The sequence below is a fragment of the Ranitomeya variabilis genome, chromosome 2 (genome assembly GCF_051348905.1).
Source record: "Ranitomeya variabilis isolate aRanVar5 chromosome 2, aRanVar5.hap1, whole genome shotgun sequence".
NCBI classification, from domain to species: domain Eukaryota; kingdom Metazoa; phylum Chordata; class Amphibia; order Anura; family Dendrobatidae; genus Ranitomeya; species Ranitomeya variabilis.
In genome coordinates, this window is record NC_135233.1 from 277,682,763 (window position 1) to 277,697,615 (window position 14,853).

The window sequence follows — 14,853 nt, forward strand, 5'->3', positions numbered from 1 at the left end:
AGGGAATGGTATGTTAGGCAAGAAAGCCCTGACATGCCTTAACATCTACACCGTGCAGGTGCTGGAAGTTTATATACTTGAACCAGAGTAGCGAGCAAAGACTAGGTGGTCACAAAAAAAAGTCTACCAGCTCACAGGAGTAGCAAAAGGAACAAAGGCAGTTGTCTGAAATTTCCAAGAGAGTCAGCAAAATGGCTTACTGGAAGAGCCTTACACAGCAACTTTTTTGTTCCTAGCTTCATAAAGGTCCACTGACAGTGGCAGGCAGGAAGCAGACAGTGCTGTTTTAATTCATGTGCCTGTGATAATGTTACGGTCATGTACCAGAATGTGGTAATCTAAAAACTACCTGATGTTGACTAGACTACAGAGTCTAAGAAAACACATTTTTTTTATACTTGGCCCATTCAAGAGGATTTCCAGATTATAATCTGCAAATCTGCAAAATGGCCATTGATTGGTAGTGGTAATCCAGATGGGAAAGTGGTACATTCAAAAGCGAAGCTGTGGGTCAATTTCAGAAGATTCATCCGAATGTAAAAGGCCAAAATATAAAACAAAAGTATAGCTAAGAACAGGTAAAAAATGTAAACCCGGAGTAGGAAATCTGAAACTAAGCAGACATGCCAAAGGGCAAGGCATGATAATTATCAAAACCAAGGTTATTGCCAGAACCAGAACAAAGTCATCAATAGCAATGTAGAGAAACAAGAGCGAGAAAAGGAAATACTTCTGTCACAGGGCAAGGCATTTCAGTGAAAACTCCCTTTAAAATAGCCATCCAAGCTTGATGTCATACTTGGGTACTGGTTGGCAAAGACATGATGCATCCAGAGTAGCAGAGCCACGGCCTAAAAAAGCAGAACGACAGTAAGGTGCGTTTAGGAAGCTACAATGTTCAGCTGGATTCTAGCACAAAATATTTTGTGTATCATGAATATAAAGCACTCCTGTGAGGAGGGGGTGTACAGGGTTCCATATTCGACAGATAAAACATAAAAAGGTACTTGGCACTCCAAAGTACAAATGATATTTCAGATTTTAATAGGCAATCCAAAAAAAAACTTTAATTGCATAACGTTTCGATCCCTATAGCTGGACCTTCATCAGACATGATTGCTATAAGATAAGAATGGACACAAGAGAGATAAAGCACTAGGAGCAGGCAGCCGCAGTCCTTGTATGTGAGGGGCTGTATGAAAATATTCTGCGTTACTCTACACAAAAGGAAATGTACCATATAACACAATGTTTCTCCATGTATCTATGACCTACTCTTTATCAGCTCTCTTTACTGACTTAATGTTAATATGTGGACCTAGGTAATAAACCAAGAGTAATAGATTTCAAATTTCTCAATTTACTGTACCTTAAATTTCTATTAATTTACAAGATGGACATGTTGTGCTATGCAAATATCTGGTTAGATTTATTTATAACAAGGGTGAAAAATACATAAATTATAACATTCTTAAATTGGTAGAACTCATGGCTTATGGAATTAATGGAGTTACAAATAATGATGTTACACATAAAAAGATGCTCAAACTATTACCCCTTTACAATTGGGTACAGAAGGCTGAAATGAGAAAGACTAACAAAGACATTATACATTCTTCAATATTGAAATTCCAACACCAAAAAGGAAAAGTCATGGAATTACAGAACTCGCAGGATGAATAGACATGACAAAAATTATAGTCTGCTGCGTCTCTGGACTTGTCACCCATTTATCACATCTGGGTCTTTATTGGATGGCAATTTCAAAGGGAGATACCAGCAGTGGATTTATTTCTACACGTGGCACATACCCAGTACTGAATAAGTCAAGATGTATTGACAATTCTGTTTCTATTTTTTTCATAGCTTGCATATTATTAATATGTCTAATTCTGTGATTTTAGTTTTTGGTGTTGAAATTTAAATATTGAGAAATATTGGTTTTTGATGGGGAACCCAGCTTTGCCTTACACATGACCACAGTTCTCATGATTGTTTATCTAATTTGAAAGGCTGTTTATCCCCTCTTTAAACATGGTCATCCTTGACCATTCTGGGATATACATACAACATTTAAACCGTTAGTCTCCTCTTTTCTGGGGTATAGAGTGTCCACTGCTGGTGATTGTATTGACCCCGAAATCAAAGAGCACAAGTTCCTGGCCCATAGGCCAACTTAACAGTCCTTGGGCGCATACCATGTCCTTCTCCTGCACAAAACTTTACGTAGGTTGTCCTCTTGGTCAGAACCGCAAACCAATATCCATCTGAGTTCATATTTCAGAGAAACGATGGCCCTTAGGCCCACAGATTAAGAGATGCCGGACAGTCCCTGGGCACAGTTCATTTACTTCACGGATCCGCGTGACCCCGGTCTTGCCAGTTTGGAGACCCTGACAAATCATGTCTAGTCTCTTGTACTCACAAGCCCATTAGTCCACACAGCAACAGCTCCAGCAGTTCTCTGAAGCATTCTTTGCACCATTTAGTCTAATGCAGTGTCCCCCAACTCCAGTTCTCAAGAGGCACCAACATGATGATTGAATTATCAGAAAATGCCACAGGTTCCCTCACCTGGGCAATACAAAGAAAATTCTGAAAACATGATCTGCGGGTGGCCTTTGAGGAAAGGAGTTGGGGGAGCACTGGTGTAAGGTGTATTAGTGTCTGTGTAATCCAGCGGTATGTGCAAAAAGTTAGTTTTTTGTGATTTGTCCTTTTTCATCTGTCACTGTTGTGTGCCAGTTATGTTGAAACTGGTTCCAGCACTCAAAAGGATATGTTGTAAAACAAGGTGAATTTATTTACAGTCTTTACAGGACTTTTATCAGGTTAATTCTGTGTTGTTGAAGTGGAACATGAATAGCCAGTACTGACGGGAAGACACTTTAAACGGACTGAAGGTGGTAAGAAGTATGCCTGATCTTGGGTATGGTGGCTGAAAGCCACAGACTGGTATCGTTTCCCTGAAGTTGTGATGCGGTGTTGTGACACGTGATGCCGGCGCTCAACCAGTGCTGGAGTCACTGTCTTTAGACAAATTGAACATGAAGAGGTTTAGGCTGCAGCTGATCCCCAGCTTACTCTTCATGTTCAGTTTGTCCGAAGGTGGAGACAGTGACGCCAGCGCTGATTGGGCTCCGGCATCACGTATATCAACGCTGCATCACAGCCCCGGGACCGCAAGTGCTGACACCGCAGGAATGGTGCCAACACGGGAAGTGAGTATAGGTTTTATTATTTTATCTGGGCAGAACATTTGACTTAAGAAGGGATTCTCCTAGTAGTGCACAACCCCTTTAACAACAGTTAACTTTTCTGTTGTTATTATTGAATGTAATTGGCATGTTCTGTTTTCATATCAATGTTGTTAAAACCCAATAAAAATACTTAAAGTAAAAAAAAACAGAATTCGCCAATGGGTGGAGAGAATGATGCGCACACATGCCGTAATGTTTTTTTCTGATGCCGATCAAGTATGTGATTTGCATATTTCTGGCCACATTCCGACTAGACGTGTCCGTCCTTCCTCAGTCGCCTTGCATTGAGTGAGGCTATGCACGTCTAGTTGGCACGTGACTACACAAGTGAATCCTCACAGCAGACAGTACATGTGATGTGAGGATTCACAAGTCTGCAGTCATATACTGCAGAGTGACTGCAGACTTGTGTTGTAAGGCCAGACAAACTCTTTAATTTTCTTCTGCTGTTCCAGTAAACCATACAAAAATATTTAAAGCTCTATTCGCAAATTACCTCTATGTCTGCAGGTAACAGACTCTCTTTAAAGGTAACTAACTAAGTATCCAAAGTAGACCACAATCACAAAATTTGACCCGCAGACCTTAAAAGGTTGTTCACCTCGGGTGTATAACAATGACAATAATAACTTAAACACAGGAAAAATATCTGTGCCCTGTTGCACGTACTCCCAGTGTGACATTATTTTGCACCTCGCTGGTTAATCTTCTCCTGGTCATCTGCAGGTTGTGCAAACAGCAGCTCTACAGAGTTCATACTGGCATACTGTTGGTAACATGCTTTGCTGTCTAACGTCATGCAATGTCCTGTTGAAAGAAAAATAGATGAACTCACAAATTTCTGGATCCCCTTCTCCAAAGTTACAACAATAGTCCACTTTTTGTCCAAAGTTAATAGAGCTTATTTACTTAATTTTCTAATGATAAATTATTAAAAAAGAACTTTAATTATAACATTCATATAAATACTATTGCTCTATATCCTCTATTACACTAAGCTGATCACTCTACCTTATGTCCATACACACTATGTCATGCCTCAGAGAGGACATTTTTAATGTGATACTGTCATTCCAACAGTTATTAACTGCTATTAAGGTACCATTTTTGGTGCTTTTATTGTGTTTCTTTAATACTTTAGTTGCTGGGATGTCTGAAGCACATCCCAGCTCAACCCTGGTGAGGCAGACTGCAATTAAAAAGCTGATTAGCAAAGCCTGACTATCCAACACCCTCTTCCCAACACGTTTCACCACTGCTGAGGCATAATCAAGGGCTCTGAAGCTATGGCGTAGAATATCCTAATAATGTTTCTGATGTGAGAGTACAAAGCAATAGAGAACTAGAAGCAGTTACTAACTTGGAAGCTCTTTTAATGGAAAATGAGGTCACACCAGTGGAGATATAATTACCCATAACAAGATCAAAATCCAAAATGACTCCAGCGATTCCCCAATATAAAAACATACATTTGTAAGCCTGTACAAAGGAGATAAAATGTATAAAACCCAGGCAGGAAGTTATTTTTTTTTTAAGTCTTTCAAAAGAGAATTGTGCCCTGGACTCTTTATTCTCATTCCCCGGCGGATGGCACTCACTGCTTCTGTTCACATCAGGTCATGGTAATCCAACATGAACCTCTGAGGTCATGCTTTCATGGTTTAAAGGCCGATCAAGTGCCGGCACCTCTCAGTATTCAGTAAGTTGCCATCCACACCACTGTGGACTACTTCCTTGCCCAATTCTGCATTGGCCACATGACATACCCAGGTCGATTACATTCGATTACATTGCTTGGTTCTGCATACCACTCCACTTCACTTTTCGGTGGGACCTACCACCAAAACTGGCTCTGATACCTCACAACAAAGAAGTCTCCTAGGATTCCCAGCTCAGCTGTGCCACTAGGATCTGCTACAACACTCAACTCTTCTTCATCTCTGCTGTGCATCTCCTAACCTACTTAGCTCTGCTATGGCTTCAAGATTTGAGATCTTGCTCCTTTTGTTTCCTGTGCCGAGATAGGTGGAGAGCTCCGCTGTAGTCTCTGAGATATGGAGGAATAATGAAGGAATAGATCCAGAGAATTATATGTGACAAACACAGCTTGCACGATGATCATCTTCATCACTGCACCCCGTTTGCAGCTCTCTTCTCGAGAGAGGAAGAGAGCCTCATTGTAATGTCAATGATTGGGCAATGTCGTACAGGGGAAGAAATAAACACCCCCAGAAAAGAATCTCTTTTAACACCCTCTTAATTTAAGGGGAAACTTGCATATCAATTTTAAAAGCCCTTATCTCTACAATATTGTATAGGAAAAAAGCCCCTCCGACAATTTTTACTGATATATACAGTTTGATGAAAAAAATAAAGTGAAATTTCTTATTTTTAAAGGGTTTGTTCCCTTTCATTTAAAAGATAATCCCCAGTTAAATTCCCTTTCATTAACATTACCAATCCATGTCGACAGCTGCCGAGCTCACTAATTGGCTGCCATGCTATCGAGATATCAGCGACGCAGCTATTGCCAAACATTGTGAGCCTTGCTTGTGGACACGGGGATGGTCAGTACAGCATGGTTTGCTTCTTTGTAGTTGTCTGCAGTCAAGGTTTAACTTTTAAGTTTTTATAGTAGTCACATTTTGCTAACCAGCTTTTTAATTGCAGTTTTCCTTACTAGCATTGACCGGGGGTCTGCTGCGGACATTTACTATGAATACAGCTTATAGCAGCTATAAGAAGCAGGCAGGTTATAGAAACCTCAGGATAGGACTCTCATACAAGGCTGGACATAGGTGTATCATTGTCTATGGCCATAATTGAGCTACTTATCTTAATAAATGCTACAGAGCAGTATTATTTATATTAATGTTAATGATAAAAGATCCGATTTAACAATTCTACAGTGGATGGAAGAAAAAAATTCTGCACCAACCGAACAATTTGTAAATAGTTAATGTCTAATAAATCACCTACTGCAGGTCCCTATCTTTTCTTTTTGCTTTGAGGGTCAATAAAGGGACTTTGTTGCCTGCTCTTGTTAGTGCAGGTTCTTTTAGTCTTGATCTTGGGCACCATAAAAATGTATGCAAAACAGATAGTCATAGGTTAGAGTTCCTGTGAAGACTGCGGTCTATCTTTCTTCCTCCTCTAACTCCACCAGCAATCTAAATCAGAGTTTCTGGCCCATAAACAGCAGTACACAATCTTGGATTGGCCAACAGGGGAACAGGTGAATTCCCCGCTGGGCCCCTAACTGGGAGTGGGGCCCCCATCTCCCTACATGAACAGTAGCTGGCACAATACAATTGATTCACTATACAGTATATAGACAAAGACAACATCTCATCATTCATTTAAGAAACTACCAGTGTGTTATTAATTATATAGAAGCATGGGTACATATGTGAATGAGGGTAATGTAATATCTGCATGTAGCTGAACACTGAGTCATGTTGCTGGTGGGCCCTTGGCACCCCAGTCCGACATTAGCAGTGCATATATACACTAGCATCTTAATGAAATGCTGGCTAAACTGTGGAGCTATAACTACAGTAGGGTAATGGGAGGCCTTAGCTTCTCCCATGAAGGTTCTGCAGTTTCCATGAACAATGCCAGTATGTCTTTCATGGTCGTCAGCAGTGCTAGGGATGTCATTCAGAAGCAAGCTTGTTGGACCATTGTGGCTAGCTAAGCAGTACTGCAACTCATGAGCCTAAGAGAAGTCACACTGTGGGCAAACTACAGACAAGCGTCCTGAAGTTAGAGGACAACTGGTTTCCAATTTACTTCTAATATGATTTGCAACATTGTTGATGCAATCACAGAAATATTTTTCCAGATGGAGATGAGAAGGGTCCTGTTTTCGCCCAGAAGAGCGTGATCTGATTTTAGTAACTAAAGGGAACTTGTCATCTTATTCTTGCTACCTAAACCACGGGCAGCATTAATCACAGCCTGGCTGCACGATTGCAACCAAGTATATATTTCTCTGAAAACACACTGGTGTTTCAGAGAAAATATAGTTTTTAAAGAGCTCTTCGTATATACTCACAAGAGACAGACCTGTAAATATTAAGACTAGTCAGGCGCCACACCTGGCCTGGATCTTCTCAAGGCGGGTGCAAGTGATTGACCGGTCTCTACTCCATCTTTACCTAAGGAGAGATCTGTCAATCACCTACAGCAATACAAGAAAAAAACAATCGAGAGTAGTCTTATTTCTGGCTATGGTCTCCGGGATTTTTAGAGTATATTTTCTCTGAAATACTTCAGTGTATTTTTGTAGCTAGGATCTGATTCATGCTGCCTGTGTTTTGGATAGCATGAATCAGGTAACAGGTTCTCTCTTACGGGACCTGTCACGTTCCCAAACGTTATTAACATGAAGATATGGGGTTAGTCTACAGGTTAAGCCTGGCTACCAGGAGGAAATTAACTTTATTCTGGCAGCCTCCAACTTTCAGTCATAGAGACGCAGCTGGTGCGGCTTCAGTCACTGCTCATTACATAGTGAGTGGTTTCTTCACCATGCCCCGTCACTGACTGACAGCCGGCTGTGCAGTACATCAGTCCTGAGCTGGCCGTCGGTCAGTGTGGGGGCATACTTGCCGAGCAGTGACTTAAACTTTTAATACATCACTAAAAAGACATTGCTAGACAAGCAGCAGTAACGCCAAATACATTATTATAATAATAATAATAATTTTATTTATATAGCGCCAACATATTCCGCAGCGCTTTACAAGTTATAGAGGGGACTTGTACAGACAATAGACATTACAGCATAACAGAAATCACAGTTCAAAACAGATACCAGGAGGAATGAGGGCCCTGCTCGCAAGCTTACAAACTATGAGGAAAAGGGGAGACACGAGAGGTGGATGGTAACAATTGCTTTAGTTATTTGGACCAGCCATAGTGTAAGGCTCGGGTGTTCATGTAAAGCTGCATGAACCAGTTAACAGCCTAAGTATGTAGCAGTACAGACACAGAGGCTATTGACTGCATAAAGTGTATGAGAACATGATGCGAGGAACCTGATTATGTTTTTTTTAATTTTTTTTTATTTTAATAGGCCACACAGGGATAGTTAGATTAATGCGTTGAGGCGGTAGGCCAGTCTGAACAAATGCGTTTTTAGGGCACGCTTAAAACTGTGGGGATTGGGGATTAATCGTATTAACCTAGGTAGTGCATTCCAAAGAATCGGCGCAGCACGTGTAAAGTCTTGGAGACGGGAGTGGGAGGTTCTGATTATTGAGGATGCTAACCTGAGGTCATTAGCGGAGCGGAGGGCACGGGTAGGGTGGTAGACTGAGACCAGAGAGGAGATGTAGGGTGGTGCTGAGCCATGGAGTGCTTTGTGGATGAGGGTAGTGTAATGACTGGCACAAGGTAGAGGCATCGGTGTAACGGTTGGTGAGGAATATGATCCTGGCAGCAGCATTCAGGACAGATTGGAGCGGGAAGAGTTTGGTAAGAGGTAGGCTGATTAGTAGAGAGTTACAATAGTCCAGACGAGAATGAATAAGTGAGACAGTAAGAGTTTTTGCAGAGTCGAAAGTAAGAAAAGGGCGAATTCTAGAAATATTTTTGAGATGCAGATAAGAAGAGCGAGCCAGTGATCGGATGTGGGGGGTGAATGAAAGCTTGGAATCAAGGATGACCCCAAGGCAGCGGGCATGTTGCTTTGGAGTAATGGTGGAACCGCACACGGAGATGGCAATGTCAGGCAAAGGTAGGTTAGTAGAGGGAGAGAACACGAGGAGTTCAGTTTTTGACAGGTTCAGTTTCAGATAGAGGGAGGACATGATGTTGGAGACAGCGGTAAGACAATCACTGGTGTTTTCTAAGAAGGTCGGAGTGAAAGCAGGAGAAGAGGTGTATAATTGGGTGTCTTCAGCATAGAGATGGTACTGGAAACCAAATCTACTGATTGTTTGTCCAATAGGGGTAGTATACAAAGAGAAGAGGAGGGGGCCTAGGACTGATCCTTGAGGAACCCCAACAGTAAGGGGAAGGGGAGAGGAGGAGGAACCAGCAAAACATACAGTGAAGGATCGGTCAGAGAGATAGGAGGAGAACCAAGAGAGAACGGTGTCCTTGATGCCGATGGAGCGGAGTATAGTGAGGAGGAGCTGATGATCCACAGTGTCGAATGCTGCGGAAAGATCCAAGAGAATTAGCATGGAGTAGTGACCATTAGATTTAGCTGTTAGTAGGTCATTAGAGACTTTAGTGAGGGCAGTTTCAGTAGAGTGTAAAGAGCGGAAGCCAGATTGAAGAGGGTCGAGAAGAGAGTTATCTGAGAGATAGCAGGTAAGACGGGAGTGGACCAGGTGTTCCAGGAGTTTAGAGATGAAGGGAAGATTAGAGACAGGTCTATAATTAGCGGCACAATTTTGGTCGAGGGAGGGTTTTTTAAGTAATGGATGTATGATGGCATGCTTAAATGAGGAGGGAAAAATACCGGAAGTGATGGAAAGGTTGAATATTTTTGTTATGTGAGGTGACAACTGGGGAAAGGGACTGGAGGAGATGTGACGGAATGGGGTCACTGGTGCAAGTGGTCGGGCGAGAAGATGCAAGGAGCCTGCTTACTTCTTCTTCTGTAACTGGTTCAAAGTCAGAGAGTGAACTAGATGCAGTGGGGGAGGGAGGACAGTGCCTGGTATGAAGAGATTGGGAGATGATTTCCTGTCGAATGTGGTCAATTTTTTCTTTGAAGTTATTATTATTATTGTTTGTTATTAGTGATGAGCGAGTGTACTCGTTGCTCGGGTTTTCCAGAGCATGCTCAGGTGACCTCCGAGTATTTATGACTGCTAGGAGATTTAGTTTTCATCACGGCAGCTGAATGATTTACAGCTAGTAGTCAGCCTAAGTACATGTGGGGGTTGCCTGGTTGCGAAGGAATCCCCACATGTAATCAAGCTGTCTAATAGCTGTAAATCTTTCAGCTGCCGGGATGAAAACTAAATCTCTGAGCAGTCATAAATACTGAGCAACGAGTACACTCGTTCATCACTATTTGTTATGTAAGGCACCTACATCCTAGAACTCAGTGTCCTACAAGCTGGACAGATTCTACAAGTACCACAGATCTGTCAATGATTACCTCAGGCAGCAAAACAAGGAACGTGTCTAACATCAGAAATATCACTCGGTTTGTGAGCACCTCCAAAGAAATGTCATTCTTAGTCATCATGCCATGCTTCAGCTGTGGAGTGGGATCAGAGGACGACTGTGCAGGAAAGACTGGAAGAGAGGTCATCTGCTTTTCATCTAGAAGGAAGAAGAGAAGAGATGTACAGTCATAGTAGCTAATTATTTTGCAAAAATTGACCCTATTTCCACTGATAGCACTGATGCACTGTAGCAGCACACATCAGTAGTTATATAACCAAGGGCGAGGTGTGTAATCTGGGGAGCCATAGTCATATCCTTCTTGGGTGGAACCAAATCCACAGAAACTCCAAAGCTTTCTGATGTTGTGTCAATAATGTGGAGCGCTAGCCCAAACATATCGAGGTTGCTATGAAGAGACCAATATGACCAGCTGTAAATGTACTGTACTTTAGGTCTTCAGCATGCAGGCATAACTGTATTGTTACGTGGAGGAGTGCGGAGAAATGGATAATGTTCACTCTCCAATAACAGCATTTGATGTGGGGGTGAGGTTCACAAGATCACTGAGGTAATACACTCATGACTGCACTACTAGCCTTACATCCCCTCATGTGTAACTAGTGTAAGGGTTTATTCATACATCTGTGTGAATGTCGCGTGCTGCCTGATTTTTACTGGACAGCACACTAACCTCCTGAATACATCCTATTCTATACTCCACATCTGCTCTGATTTTTTTCTCAGACGTGAATGGACAAGTAATGCTCTTTGGGTCCAAGTGTTGTCTCATAAAAAGATTTGCAAGTTCTGATAAAAACACAGATGTGTGAATGCACCCTAAAGCAATTTCTTCTGCTCTGTTTTGCAGATAGAGTGCCCAGTCCTTTCCCTTGTACTATTAATAAAATGGTTTAACAAACAAACTGTTATATCCGGCCTGTTCCATAAGCAGTTATACACACATCCATATTACGGCAGCACTATTCTTTGGAGTCGTACTGACTCTGAATGCCTCAGTTTTTTATACAGAGGCATACAGTCAGAGTCTCAGATTCCTTATGATTTATCAGATTCTCCATCTTGCAAAAATTCCGTGTGCCTCGGTACAGGCTCTGTGAACATGGCTCTCCAGCTTCATGATAAGCACTGTAACAGTGTGATGGAAAAATTGAGGCCAGGTTCACATTGCCTTTGATCCCCACATCAGTGGCTCCATGAGGTCTTACTATGTGCTCTGCTGGACATCATTTTCAGCCGAACTCACCTATTTGAGGCGGGCATCAAGATATTTTTGATTGCATTGTGGTGACTGCATCAAATAGGTAGACAGAGACAAAAATGATGTCCAACTGTTATGTACTGACCTGAGTTGGAGTAGTGATATTGCAACCACTAGGGGCAGCATCAGCAGGTAGCATAGTCAGGGAATCACCAGAGGTCGGTACACGGAGCAGCAGTGTAGTTGGGAGGACAAGCAGAAATCATAGGAAATAGCCAGAGGTCGGTACATGGAGCAACAGTACAATCTTGAGGTTAAGCAGCAGGTGGAAAGAAGCTAGACTTCTAAGCTAGGCTGGGAGCTCAACAGTCTCACAAGGAAGGAAGTGCAGTTCCAGGTTTAAGTAGGGTGTTTAATCAGGATATCACAGGGTTGAGTCAATCAGGAACTCGTTGTGGAGACAATCGGGAACTCAAGGTGGAGACAATCAGGAACAACACAGGTACTAGTATCTGGTTTAGGGCAGAGACACACTGCCGTATTTCTCAATCAGGATATCACAGGGTTGAGTCAATCAGGAACTAGGGGTGGAGACAATCAGAAACAACACAGGTACTAGTATCTGGTTTAGGGCAGAGACACACTGCCGTATTTCTCGTGCGATAATCGCATAGCACTGCACGGACTGGCCGTCACCTCTTACCCGAGCATGACAGCGTGATGGATTACTAAGCGACTGTCAAGCTCAGGTCAGGAGAGCCGACAGCCAGGTTTTACGATGCGATTCTCGCACGAGAAATACGGCAGTGTGTCTCTGCCCTTAGCAAGGAACTCTCCAGCGAGCTGAATACCTCAGAGGTCAGAGCTGCCACATGGTGATCAAGAGCTGCTGGGTTTGAGTCCTGACACCAACAGAGCACACAGTGACACATTACAGTCAATGGCCCTATCAGCGCATACACCAGAATATAATTTTCCAGGGCTTCCGGCGTAAGCCCTGATAGCGCCACTGACGTGCTGATCAAATGCAGTGTGAACCTGGGCCTTAGGGTACCGTCTCACAGTGGCACTTTGGTCGCTACGACGGCACGATCCGTGACGTTCCAGCGATATTGTTACGATCTCGCTGTGTCTGACACGCTACTGCGATCAGGGACCCGCTGAGAATCGTACGTCGAAGCAGATCGTTTGAAACTTTATTTCGTCGCTGGATCACCCGCTGACATCGCTGCATCGGCGTGTGTGACGCCGATGCAGCGGATGTCTTCACTGGTAACCAGGGTAAATATCGGGTTACTAAGCACAGGGCCGCGCTTAGTAACCCGATGTTTACCCTGGTTACCATTGTAAATGTAAAAAAAAAAAAACACATACTCACATTCCGGTGCCTGTCACGTCCCCGGCGTCCGCTTCCCTGCACTCCTCCTGCATCCTGTGTCAGCGCCAGCCGGCCGTACATCAGAGCACAGCGGTGACGTCACCGCTCTGCTTTACGGCCGCGCTTACACAGGATGCAGGAGGAGTGCAGGGAAGCGGACGCCGGGGACGTGACAGGCACCGGAATGTGAGTATGTGTTTTTTTTTTTTTACATTTACAATGGTAACCAGGGTAAACATCGGGTTACTAAGCGCGGCCCTGCGCTTAGTAACCCGATGTTTACCCTGGTTACCCGGGGACTTTGGCATCGTTGGTCGCTGGAGAGCTGTCTGTGTGACAGCTCTCCAGCGACCACACAAGGACTTTCCAATGATCACGGCCAGGTCGTATCGCTGGTCGTGATCGTTGGAAAGTTGCTGAATGTGACGGTACCCTTAAGGTACCTTCACACAAAGCGACGCTGCAGCGATACAGACAACGATGCCGATCGCTGCAGCGTCGCTGTTTAGTCGCTGTGTGGTCGCTGGAGAGCTGTCACACAGACGGCTCTCCAGCGACCAACGATGCCGAAGTCCCCGGGTAACCAGGGTAAACATCGGGTTACTAAGCGCAGGGCCGCGCTTAGTAACCCGATGTTTACCCTGGTTACCATTGTAAAAGTAAAAAAAAAACCCACATACTCACATTCCGGTGCCCGGCGTCCGCTTCCCTGCACTCCTCCTGCATCCTGTGTCAGCGCCGAACATCTCCGGCATCTCCCACAGAGCACAGCGGTGACGTCACCGCTCTGCTTTACGGCCGGCACTTACACAGGATGCAGGAGGAGTGCAGGGAAGCGGACGCCGGGCACCGGAATGTGAGTATGTGGGGGTTTTTTTACTTTTACAATAGTAACCAGGGTAAACATCGGGTTACTAAGCGCGGCCCTGCGCTTAGTAACCCGATGTTTACCCTGGTTACCAGTGAAGACATCGCTGGATCGGTGTCACACACACCGATTCAGCGATGTCAGCGGGAGATCCAGCGACAAAATAAAGTTCTGGACTTTCAGCAACGACCAGCGATCTCACAGCGGGATCCTGATCGCTGCTGCCTGTCAAACACAACGATATCGCTATCCAGGACGCTGCAACGTCACGGATCGCTAGCGATATCATTGTAAAGTCGCTTAGTGTGAAGGTACCAAGTCTAGTGCTGCAAAAACATGCTTAGAAAATGTTTAGACTGTGCTGTACTCCTTAGATTAGATTAGATATCTTGGCATTACTTGCAGAAGGGTACTGTCACACAGTGCAACTTTCCAACGATCACGACCAGCGATACGACCTGGCCGTGATCGTTGGAAAGTCGTTGTGTGGTCGCTGGGGAGCTGTCACACAGACAGCTCTCCAGCGACCAACGATGCCGAAGGCCCCGGGTAACCAGGGTAAACATCGGGTTACTAAGCGCAGGGCCGCGCTTAGTAACCCGATGTTTACCCTGGTTACCATCGTAAAAGTAAAAAAAACCAAACAGTACATACTCACATTCCGGTGTCCGTCAGGTCCTTTGCCGTCTGCTTCCCGCTCTGACTGAGTGCCGCCGTAAAGTGAAAGCAGATCACAGCGGTGACGTCACTGCTGTGCTCTGTACTGCCTTACGGCCGGGAGTCAGTCAGAGCGGGAAGCAGACGGCAAGGGACCTGAAGGACACCGGAATGTGAGTATGTACGTTTTTTTTTTTTTTTACTTTTACGCTGGTAACCAGGGTAAACATCGGGTTAAGCAGCGCTGCCCTGCGCTTAGTAACCCGATGTTTACCCTGGTTACAAGCGAACGCATCGCTGGATCGCTGTCACACACAACGATCCAGCGATGTCAGCG

At 44.0% G+C, this 14,853-nt stretch overlaps 1 long non-coding RNA gene across 1 annotated transcript; it reads right to left on the bottom strand.

The window, feature by feature from the left end:
• Nucleotides 1–3,109: 3,109 nt before the first annotated feature.
• On the bottom strand, nt 3,110–14,572 carry LOC143809344 (uncharacterized). The gene is made up of 3 exons (XR_013222225.1): nt 14,518–14,572; nt 10,384–10,550; nt 3,110–4,067 (listed from the first exon to the last, which is right to left on the bottom strand). It is a non-coding gene; the product is annotated as an uncharacterized LOC143809344 (long non-coding RNA).
• Between the last annotated feature and the right edge of the window lie 281 nt (nt 14,573–14,853).